The sequence below is a fragment of the Echinops telfairi genome, unplaced genomic scaffold, assembly GCF_000313985.2.
Source record: "Echinops telfairi isolate 266 unplaced genomic scaffold, ASM31398v2 ScPeMD7_2291;HRSCAF=2852, whole genome shotgun sequence".
In the NCBI taxonomy this organism is placed as follows: domain Eukaryota; kingdom Metazoa; phylum Chordata; class Mammalia; order Afrosoricida; family Tenrecidae; genus Echinops; species Echinops telfairi.
In genome coordinates this window covers 41179608-41191548 of record NW_022106189.1, presented here as the reverse complement: position 1 = coordinate 41191548, position 11941 = coordinate 41179608, and positions in this window count along the sequence as shown.

Below are 11941 nucleotides of genomic sequence, written 5' to 3'. Positions count from 1 at the left end.
GGAAAAATGAGAGGGGAGGGGAGAGGACCATCTTCTCCAGTTGCTCTGGCGTTAGCCTTAGTTTACGGGAACTTGGGTGTACTGCAGACCTTTGGGGCAGAGGGGTGGGGGGCAGAGAAGGAAAACAACCTTCAATCAACTGTCTATACAGACATATACATATATATATATCCCCACACACACACCCAAACTTACAAGTGGAATGTTCTTTCCTTGTTAATCCGGGGCCAGCACAAATGTGTCCTAGGCCTGTGGACTGATGCTCTGTTTGGGGAGTGGTGGTGACACAATATTGACACGGACACCTGTCTGGCTGGGGACTCCATCCCTGCAGAGCCCAGGCGAGAGGCAGCTACTCCTCTCTCCCCTGGGCCTCTCCAGCTTAAAGCCACACCTGGAAAGGCCTGGCTTTGGACAGAGGCCCCCCAGGCCAGGGGATGGTGTCACAGCAGGCAGGCCGAGGCTACACGGTGCCTGCCAGCGGCCGGAAGTCAGAGAGGCACGTTGGCCCAGCGTTTGGCAGAGGAAGAGGGGCTGAAGGCAGGTCCTACAGAAATGTCATGTTTTTCTTAGAACTAGGGCCTACATTACACACAAATTTGCGATTATCTCCAACAATTATCTAAAATTAACTGTGGTTTTCAAATGAAAAACATTTAGGGGAGGATCAGATAAGCAAGAGGCCTATTTATAATACTTGCCACGGGGAGGTTGGGCGTGGGGTGGTGGTGGTGGGGCACAGAAAAGAGCAAGAGAGAGAGAGAGCGCAAAGCTCATAAAACGATACCAAATGTACTACTTGAACCACCGTAGGTTACGGGGCTCCCACTTTCTCTCCCGCCCCTTATTGCTATCAGAAACAAGGCACCCAGGGAGCTGCTCAGCTGTGCACCTCAGGGTTACTAGGGAAAGTGCTACTCCACGCAGGGATGCCGGCTTTCCACCCCTCTCCAGAAACAGATCGGAGCCCTGGTGGCGCGGCGCTGAAGTCCTCCGCTGTCAACTGGAAGGCGATGGTTCCTGGCCACCAGCCTAGCCCCTCCGCGGGAGAAAGGGCGTCCATCTGCTTCCATGAAGACGTGTAGCACTGGAAACCATAGGAGGTGATTGCTATCGCTTCTCCAGCGCTCGGGGGCCTTGTCGGTTTTGTTCAGAGGTTAGCGGTTCAAAACCACCAGCCACCCCTTGAAATGGCGAATCTAAGAAGGCCCCTTCTTTGCCCTCCAACACACTGGCTCAAGCCCGTAAAAGGAAAAGAAAAAGCAGGTAAGTAAAACGAAAAAGGTTGGATTCAAGGACTTCATCCTGCACAAAAGCTTTGTTTTTCTTTCCCCTGCATCCTGGGGTCGAAAGAAAAAATCTTCAGAGCGGATTCCTCGGTTGGAGGGCTTCCTGGAGACCCGGTTGGGAGTAGGCAACACTTCCGTTAATTTCGTGCTCACTAATAACGCTCGCGGAGGGACCGCCGTTTCGTTCCGACTTAATAAGAAACATTTGCTGCACAGGCAGGAGCCTCCCGAAGATCAAGCCATTGGCCAGCGATGGATCCGCTTACATACCGGGAAACTGCCCACCTGCACACAGGTGTGCGACACGACAGCGTGCCGAAACCGCCCGGGATGTGGTGCAGACGTCTTGCACGGATCGGAATAACGTTCATGGAAAATCCAAACCAAACAACCAAAGCAGCCGGCTTTGCTGTCCTCCCCCAACGGGCGGCTGGAAGCACACTAAAGCCGTGCTTACTCAGAGAGTAAAAGACGTTTGACTTTTCCTTTTTTAACCTTGCTAAGGAAACGACTAGGCTTTTTAAAAGATTTGGGGTGTTTTTCCTTTCCAGGCATATATGGCCTGGAGCTGGAACCCGGGGACAGTCTCACCTCTTGCCAACTTTCTGAACGCTGCTTGCCTCTTGGAAGTGGCAATGGTTACTTCAGGGGGTGCTGTGGTTTTGAGCCCCATAAGGTTTCTGCTGGTTTTGTCAAGCACGTGAGCGCCGGCCTGAAGGCCGCAGGCCCGGGAGGATGGGTTGTTGCTTGAGAGGCTGTGAAAAGTGCACCGGAAACGGGGTTTGAGGGCACGGGGTGGGGTTATAGACTCGGACCTGTCTGTTCCATTTCTCTCTGGCCTAGTGAGGCTGGGGGTAAGGTGGGGCAGGAAGGCAAGTCCTGGACACCCTGTGACTTCTCTATTTCCCACTGGGGCTGCTAGGGGAGATTGGGATCATTTGTCCCTCGTCAAACCAAGTGTGTCTTCGTGGGAGAAAGTTGAGTGCACAGAATGACAGTCTTGGGATTTGGGTGAAAGGCCTGTCTTGACTTTGTGTAGGTGAGTTTCAGTGGGGTATTTAAACTCAAGGTAGCCCTATTTGCTGCATCAATAAAATAAGGGTCATCTCGGGTACTTGGAACAGGTGGTCAGGAGCAAGTCCCGGGAGAAGGGATGTCGTGCTTGGTCAAGTCAGCAAAAAAAGACGAAGGTCCTCCACGCCATGGATGGACACCATGGCTACAGCATTGGGCTCCAACACAGGGACAGTTGTGACGATGTTGCAAGGCCAGTGTTTGGTTCTGTGGCACACAGGGTGGCTCTGAATAAGATCCACCTTGACAGTACCTGGAAGACAACCAGCTTTCTCCTTAGAAACAAGGATGACCAGACTTGATCTCAGACAGGTTGCCAGGAGAAGCCAGTCCATGGAAACAGACACTGTGCTTGGTCAAGTAGACAGAGTGAACAAAAGGAAGACCCTCAGCAGGATGAAAGGACACAGTGGCTGCAAAGATGGGCTCAAGCATGAGGACCATTGTGAAGATGCTGCAGGTCAGCAGTGACCATTGCTATCCAGTGGTGGGATCATTTGGTCCAACATCCTGAATGGTCCTTGTGCTAGGCTCTAGGGTGCAGAGATGAATGAGGATGATCCCGAGGCAGGATTTCATAGTTAGGTTCACAGTAGACCTCCCTTCAGGCTTTGACACTCTGAATGGCTATATATGGATTCCATAAAGAGCTAAATACCAAGCTGTACTGAAAATATACGCAATTGAGGTCCGTGTGCTTATGGGAGGGGGTTATTCTACCCTGCTGTTGAAAAACAAGCAAACCAAAAGCCAGGTTCAGATGTCAATTCATTTCCTGACCTTCAGAAACGGTGAAATGCCAGCTGTTTGTTGTTTCCAGCCACTAAATTTTGGAGCTATCCATTACCTGTTGGAGTGGGAATGGGTGTGGCCACTGTGGATCATGGACTATGACTGCACTTGCAAAAAGAAGCCATTGAAAGGTTTAAAGCCAAAGTCAGATGTGATCAGATTCCTATTTGAAAAGAGCACCCTAGCTGGAGCGCCTATCATGCTGGTGATGGTGCCTCCCTTGCCTCCCATTGCCGGTTGCAGACCAAGGACACCACAGACAGTGAAAGAGCACGTGGACTTGGCCCCCTGCCCTGTCAGCAACACAAACAAAGCTCCTGGACCTTTGGATTCCATCCTCCAGAGTCTGGGGTCAGCGCCTCAGAACCAGTCAGCCTCAAACAGTACCCCCTGGCTCAAGAGAGAGAATTTAAAAAATACCAGCACAACCCCCAATGTTTACAAAGTATCCCAAACTTAGGAGTGCTTACTTAATCTCGACCTAGCACCCAGGAGGATAGGAGTCCGAACCTAGCATTTCTTGGACACCCACCCGTCATTTACTTGATTTCCCATATACTCTTTAATCCTTGCAGAATCTTAAGAGGGTAGGATGAGTATTCACATTTTTCTGAAGAAGAAAACCCTGCAGTTCGGAGAGGTTATGAAACCCAAGGCACCCAGCTCATCTTTGTCTATCGACTGATGTCCTTCTTGCGAAGAGAACTCTCTGAGACCACATCAGTGTAAACCGGACTTCTCAGCCTCTGTACCATTGACATTGGAGATGAAGCTGCCACGTGCATTCTAGGACATTGAACAGCATCTCCGGCCTCTAAGCACCACTGGCCAATAGCATCCCCCACTGCCAGATGCGATAGCCAAAAATATCTCAGAATAGAAACCAATGAAAAAACAACAATCAACCAGCCTGTGTTCGTCTGGGTACTTTACAGAAATAAATCCACAGAAACTCATGTGTAAGAGAGAGTTTTATATAAAGGTTAAGTGAGCATCAAGAAAACATCCCAACCCAGAGCTGCCCAAGCCCACAAGTCCAACATTAACCCACATGTCCAACACCAATCCACAAAGTCCTCCTCCATCTCACAAAACACATGCAATGATGCTGACTGCAGGAGGAAAGCCGAGTCAGTGAACATGTAAGCATCTCAGCGCTGGCAGGGATCTCCACACGGCTGCTCCAGCACCCAGGGCTGCATCGGGGTAGGTTCATGCGGCTTCTCCTTGGGGATGTCTTGCAGGAAGTGAGCCTTGCCAGCGGAAACAGGGAACTGGCTAATGCAGGTGCACCCTGGTCCAACCATCAGAAAGCAAGAGACCTGAAAACTAAAAAGGCGGGGCTCACTGAGGCATTTATCCCTCCGCCCTTCAATTAACCCCACATGTGTTTATCGGCCAGGTTGGCACAATAAACTAACTACCTCACAGCCCTGGAATAGATTCTAACTGGTGACATCTCCATGTGTGTCTGAATAGAGCGGTGCTTCTCAGGGAATGTGATGCCTCAAGGTGCACTAGAACCACCAGCTTTCCCATTAACAACCATGTTAACCATTTGCATCACCAGGGTCTCCCCGCGGTAATAATAACCCAACCCCCACTGTCATGTGAGTCAGTTCTGACCCATCATAACTCTGCAGGGCAAAGTAGAACTGCCCCATAGTGTTTTCTACACCATCATCTATATGAGCGCAACCTACCATGTCTTTCTCCTGTGGAGCCTCTGGGTAATTTTGAACGACCAACTGTTCAGTGAGCAGCCAAATGCTTAACCACTGTGCCACGGGGGCTCCTTATAATAATAGCGACTGTTTGTTGAATTTTTTATCAAGAGTCAGGCAGTGTGCTAAGGCAGGACTTTGTAGTCTTTCTACTCTAGAGATAGAAATGGGATCGATCTTAGCAAACCAGCCTAAACAACAATGGGCTTGTGGATGAGATGCAATGAAGAAGGAAAAGAGGAGACAGACAAAGACAAAGAAGTGTTGGTGGGCCAGTGGCATCAGTGTTTACTGGTAGTGGTTAGAATGCAGAATCCCAGGCTCTCTCTAGAACCACTGAACCAGGATCTCATGTTCACAGGATCCTCAGGGAATTCTGATGCATGTTGAGAAATCTTTGAGAAACATTGCACTACAAGATCAATTAGAATGAATTAAAATAAGGAGACATTGTGGATCTGCTGTAAAATTAAGAGTCTTGTGTAGATTTAGAACATGAGCTTCTAAAGATCTTGTTCATAATTACAAGACAAATAGAAAGAAGTGGATGTTGTGAAGGAAGAGAGAGCAGGACCTGATGACTGGGGGGAATGAGGAGCTGATGCTCGGTGACTTAGAACCCGAGGCCACTGAACATGCAGGTCCCACGATGCAATGGGGGTTAGGCAGTTGACAGGTGGACAAAGAATGAGAGAGGGTGTTTCATAGAGGTGGAGTTATAATTCCCAGGATGCCATGGGGATCTTCAAACAGTATGGAAGAGTTTATAGAGTTACGTAGGGTTATGCATTGGACTGCTAACTGCAAGGTCAGTGGTTCAAAACTATCGGCTGCTCCACAGGAGAAAGAAGTCTTTCTACTCCCATAAGCTGTGACAGTCTTGAAAAGCCACAGGGGCAGTTCTACCCTGTCCTATAAGGTCGCTGTGAGTCGGAGTTGACTAAACGGCAGTCAGTTTGGTTTGGCTTGGTTACGTTTGGAGAGTATCTGGAACCGTGGTGGTACAGTGGGTTATGCATTGGACCATTAACTGGAAGGTCAGCAGGTGGAAACCACTTGACAAGAGAAAGACAAGGCTTTCTACTCCTGTAAAGAATTACAGTCTCAGAAACCCACATGGGGAAGTTCAATCCTGTCCTATCAAGGCGCTATGTGTCAGAATCAGTTTGATGGCAGTTGAGTGTGGTTTGGGCCTTGAACTTTGTAGACTAGGATCTGACAGAGAGTAGGTGCTCAGCAAATGTCTGATGAATGAGTACGTAGCTGGGAGATTTGTGAAGCGAGCTACCAGTTGAAGCTCCAAGAAGAGGTCACATGACCAGGGTGGAAAGTGTAGAGCAGCATTGCTCCATAGTGCTCCAAGCATGGTGCTCCATGAACTGCCTGAAGTCAGGTCCCCGCCGAAGCTTGTTAGATAAGCCCGTTTCTAGACATTGACCCAAGTCCTACCAATTCTCACACTCTGAACACCTGTGATTAAGGTAGTGGGAGTGGGGGCTGGGGATTGGCAGGGAGAGGAAGAGGGGGCTTGGTCCGGATGATGTAGGCATGACCTGTGCACCTTCTGATCTTTGCTTAGTGGCATCCTAACACGTCCCTCTCTGCTGCGGTGGTTCCGTGGGCTCGTATTGTTTCATACCCGCAGCAGTGACGCGCACAGCACACTGAACCACTGCCGGTGCAGCCTCCCCCTCCCAGCTGCTCTTAAGTCAGAGTCCACTGTTGCAGCCACAGTGTCCATCAAGGGCCTTCCTCCTTTTCTCTGGCCCCCTACTTGACCAAGCATGATGTCATTCTCCAGGGACTGGTCTCTCCTGACAACATGTCCAAAGTATGTAAGATAAAGTGTCACCATCCTTGCCTTTAAGGAGCATTTTGACTCACAGCAAAAACATGCATGCACTGGGGAAAATGGTTAAGTGGAGAGAGAGAGAAAGAGAGTGTGTGTGTGTGTGTGTGAGAGAGAGAGAGAGAGAGAGAGAGAGAGAGAGAGAGAGAGAGAGAGAGAGAGAGAGAGAGAGATCTCAGTACCAAGGTGGACAGAGTAAAACCTCCACAGGTCCCGAGGAAGGTCTCTCAAAGGCAATGGCATTGAGAAGTGGGCAGAAACTTGTGAAGTGAACCACCTTGGTGTTGGGAATTCCAGGTGAAGGTGGGAGATGGGAAGGAGAAATGTGACCCCAGTGGTCCATATGGGTATGATGGGCACTGGTGGGCAGATGAGGATGGAGGACAGACTCACAGCCTGGACTCTTGGGAAGAGAAGACCATGAGTAGAGCCTGAGGGGCTTTGTTTATCAGGAGCCATCAGGGTGGGAAACATGAAGGGCGGCAGGAGGACTGCCCTCCCGCCCAGGAAGTCTGTGCTCTCATCAGGGCAGTGCCTGCAGAGAGGGGGAGAGCCAGCAGGTCTTGACACTGCTGCTTGGTGACTCACTCTTGGCCCTGGGAGCAATATTCTGTGCTTGAAAGCTGAGATGAGGGAGCTGCTTATGAAGCAGTGCTGGGAAACGGCCGAGGCTGGGCCAGCCAGGACTCCCTCTGCTCTTTCTCCCATACATGGTGGCCATATGACTACAATGAAGCCCGGTCCACAGATGAGCCCTGCTGGGCCCTCAGATGCCATCTCAGATGCAGGGGCAGCAAGGAGGAGGGTCAGTTGAGGCAGCCAAGGACATAGAATACAGCTGCCCTTTCAGACCCTTGTTTCACAGAAGGGGACACTGAGTCTAGTGAAGGGGGAGTACTTGCACCGGCTACACTGTGAGATAGGAGCAGAGCTTGCCCATCACCCAGTGGTTTATGGAGACTGAGAATTCGAGTCTCCTGCCAAGGACAAGCAAGCCTTGCTCAAGAAGCCAGGCTCCAAATTCATCTAATTGATGGGATGAATGGTCTAGCCCAAGAGTCACCAACTACAGCTGGCAGACTCTACCCGACCCCACCCCTTTGCCCATTGTCTATGGCTGCTTTTATGTTCCAGAGGCCAAGATGAGTAGTTGCAACAGAGACCATATGGCCCACAGTGGCGTCACGACAGTTGGTGTCACCCAGCGCGGTAACTCATGACAACACTCCCCTTCATGGGTGGGGTCGGACTGTGAGCTTCCCCACCCCTTCACTCCCCAGCCATGAACAGAGTGGCCCCAACAAGTCCCACCCCCTTGGCTCCATCAGTTCCTGCCCTCTCCAACTGCAGGTAGAAACCCTGTTCTCTGCCCAAGGGCAGGTGCAATGGCCCACCCACCTAAACTCCAACAGGGGGATCATTGGGAGAGGACAAGGATGGTGACAAGTTCCTGCTACTAAACTGGGTGTTGGGCGACCAACCCTCGAGATGGGCCTGCCTTGACAGCTTCACCTTTTGCACCAGTCTGCTGTACCATGGTGGACCTTGCGATCATTTGAGAGTCATGCCTGACAGTGACACCCCCGGTGATGCCACGATGACCCAACAAACCAAAAACAGTATCTGGTCCTTTACCCACAAGGATGCCTGGTAGAGCCCAATAGTTCTCAAAATTCAGTGTTCTGAGTACCCGCTGGAAAACTGCTATGAAACAGCGGGTCCATGTGGTATGGGAGCCAGCATTTCAGTCCAGATGGACCAGAAACACACAAAGAAATGTGGGTCTGTTCTCTGCTCAGGAGATTCATGAACTACAGAGCAAGAGGGTAGGGGAATGGGGCCTTATAGGCAAAGTCTGGAAGCTACTTGATGGAAATCCAGTGTGCAGTACCTGAATAATTGTGGCCCAGAACAGACAAGGAGCTCTGAGACAGCCTGAGAAAAGATGAGGCAACTGTTCACTGCTGTTAGCTGTGTGGCTGTGGTGGAGTCTTTACCTTTCTGGAACTCAAAGGTCTCATTAGTTAACGTAACCACTCAGACTCTGGACCTGTAGGGATGGCTTTCTGCCTTCCCTTGTGCAGATCTAAGGGAACCAATTATACGTTAACATCAACATCGCTGAAACCCCCATGGTGTGGGAAGGCAGAAGTGACTGAACGTCTGCTTCCCGAGTGCCAGCCTCCACAGCCAAGAAACTTCATAGCAAGAGACTAAAGGAAGAGACGAAGCTGGCTATTGCAGGGAAGAATCTAGGCATCCTTCATCTCCAATAAGATGCATGAAACTATTACCTATTGGGCAAAGAATAGCACACAGGGCTACTGGTTACATAGAGGGTTACACATTGTGAACTGCAAAGTCAGCAGTTCAAAAGCACCAGCAGCTCCATAGGGAAAAGATACGACTGTCTACTCCAGTAAAGATTTACAGCTTCGAAAACATAAAGGGCCAATTCTGCTCAGTCCTATGTAGTTGCTATGAGTTGGAACCAACTGGAAAGTCATTTGGATTTGTTGGACAAAAATGATTTTTGCTGAGATGCTGTCATGCCCCAGGGTGTCTATCTAGGCCCTCAGAGTACAAACCATGAGCAGGCCCTACTTTAGAGGAAGATGCCCTGCTGGCAAAGTGGTTAATCCCTTGGGTGCTAAAGGAAAGGCTGGTGGTTCAAACCCACCAGCCACTCAAGGGGAAAAAGACAGGCCAGTCTGCTTCCATACAAATGGCTGCCTTAGAAACCAGAGCTTTGAACCAGGTCATTCCATGTTGACCTCCTGCTAAGAATGCGCGTGCCCATCCCAGATAAACTGAAATAAACTGAATCCAAATCTCCAGTTTATCAAGATCTTCAAGTGATTCGTATGTATCTCCTTACAAAGAGCCTATCAGACAGAGCAGGACTGCTCCTTAGCGTTCCCCACTGTCAGTCTTGACCGGAGCAGACAGCCTCATCATTCTCTCAAGGAGTGGCTGGCAGGTTTGAACCGCCAACCATGTTTAGTACTTCAAAGCTTAACCCAGCTAGTCACCAGGATGTACATGAGAATATACAATATACAATACCTTGGATTCTTCTAAACTATAGATTCTGATTCAGGATAGCTGGGGTGGAAATGAACATTCTCAGCAGGGGATTAAATAGGAATAAACCAGTTCTGAGACCTTTAGGGCATCCTCTGGGCAGTCTACTTCTCCTGCGGGTGGCAATTAGCCAGGGTCCCCTAAAACAAAATGGGTACTTTGAGGAGTTCTCTGTCCAAACAAGCCTTGATCCCTGGTGTGTGAAACATTCCTGGTTTTCATTATTCTCCATGTTTATGGAAAAAAAGGGAAGAATATTAATGTGTTATGCTAATTAAAAACACATGAGCATGCTTCAACATATCGGTATTAGGTGAAACATCACAATGTTTTGAATATCCAACAATAGCATATACTGGCGGTAAAGTAAATTAAAAAAACTTTCAAAGGAGAAGGCAATAGGCAATCATCAAAAATTACATCTAGAACAGGGTTTCTCAAAGCCGTCACTATTGACACTGGGGACTGTGCTTAGTAGAGTGTTAAGCAGCTTCTGTGAACATGAGGAGTGCCTGCCCCTGCCGCTGTGACAACTTCAACTGTCCCCCACAGTGTACAATATCCTTCTCTTGAGAACCTCTGGCTTACAGGGAACTTTCAATAATCTTAGATATTGTGCAGTAAATGTTCTAAGAGCTGGAAAAACAGAAAAAGTCAAGCTGGTATAGAAAGTATGATCTTATCTAAGTAAAACAATAGAAGGACTGTGATTGCTAGAGCTTATGCCAACTAGACATGCTGGGTGAAGGTAGGGGTGGAGGCAATCCTATCAGTCAGGTTGCAGCCTGATACACCTCCATGGAGTTGGGGCCTTTGGTTTAAGAGCAAAGTAAAGTCTCTGCCTCTGTGCTTTCTGCTGAATCTGGTCCTGTGTCTGGTTTGTTGATCTGTTATGTTGCACACCAATCCCAGGAGCCATCAGCAGACTGACGACTTTGGATTTATTCAGCCAACCTTGGATTCATTTGCCTTTGCATCCACCAGCCTGTGGCCTTCCTGCTTCTTCATCCTGCTTTCTGTACACAAACTTCCACATCTGATCAGCAATCTTGAACTAGACTATACTTACTTACTTTGAAAGCTTGGTAGACAAGCATTATGCCATTGCTTCATAGAAGTCTCCGTGTGTATTTACGCATACAACTGTCACTGGTTTTACTTTTCCTGCGAACCCACCCAAACACAGGGACCAAGAAGAAAAGAAAAACAAGGGAGGAAAGGAAGATGGGGGGAAAGAACAACAAAATTAGAGAGAAATAAAAGTTCTGAAAGAAAATAGCGCCAAATTAAGGAGCTATTGTTGAGGGGTAGGATTACAATCATTTAAATTTTTCTATCATGTTTTGAATATTCTATAGTGACTGTTTTTCTTTTCTTTTATTGGGGGCATATACAGCTCTTATCACAATGAGTACATACATACATTGTGTCAAACACATTTGTATATTTGTTGCCATCATCATTTTTTTATTAAATACTTTTATTGGAGACTCTCACATCTCTTATCACAATCCATACATTCATCCAGTGTGTCAAGCACATTTGCACATATGCTGCCATCATCATTTTCAAAGCATTCTCTTCCCACTTGAATCCCTGATATCAGCTCTCCATTTCATCCCCCTCCCTCCCCCATCCACCCCCATCACAGACCCTTGATAAGTAATAGATTATTATTTCCATATCTTACATCATCCTCCATTGCCCCTTACCCATGTTTCCACTGTTTGTCCCCCTGAGAGGGGGTTATAGGTTGAGCTTTGTGATCAATTCCCCCTTTCCCCCACCCCACCCTCCCCTAATCCTCCTGGTATCTCTACTCTCATTGTTGGTTCTGGGGGCTTTATCTATCCTGGATCCTCTGAGTTATGGGCTCTTATATGTAGCAGTGTGCATGTTCTGGTCTAATCTGATTTGTAAGGTAGAACTAAGGTCATGATATTGGGGTGAAGGAAGCACCAAAGAGCTAGAGGAAAGTTGTGTGTTTCATTGGTGCTATATTGCACCGACTGGCTCATTTCTTCCCTGTGACCCCTCTGTAGGGGATGTCCAATTTTCTACAGATGGGCATTGGGTCTCCTCAACTCCATGCACCACCACCACCCTCATTCACCTTGAATATGATTTTG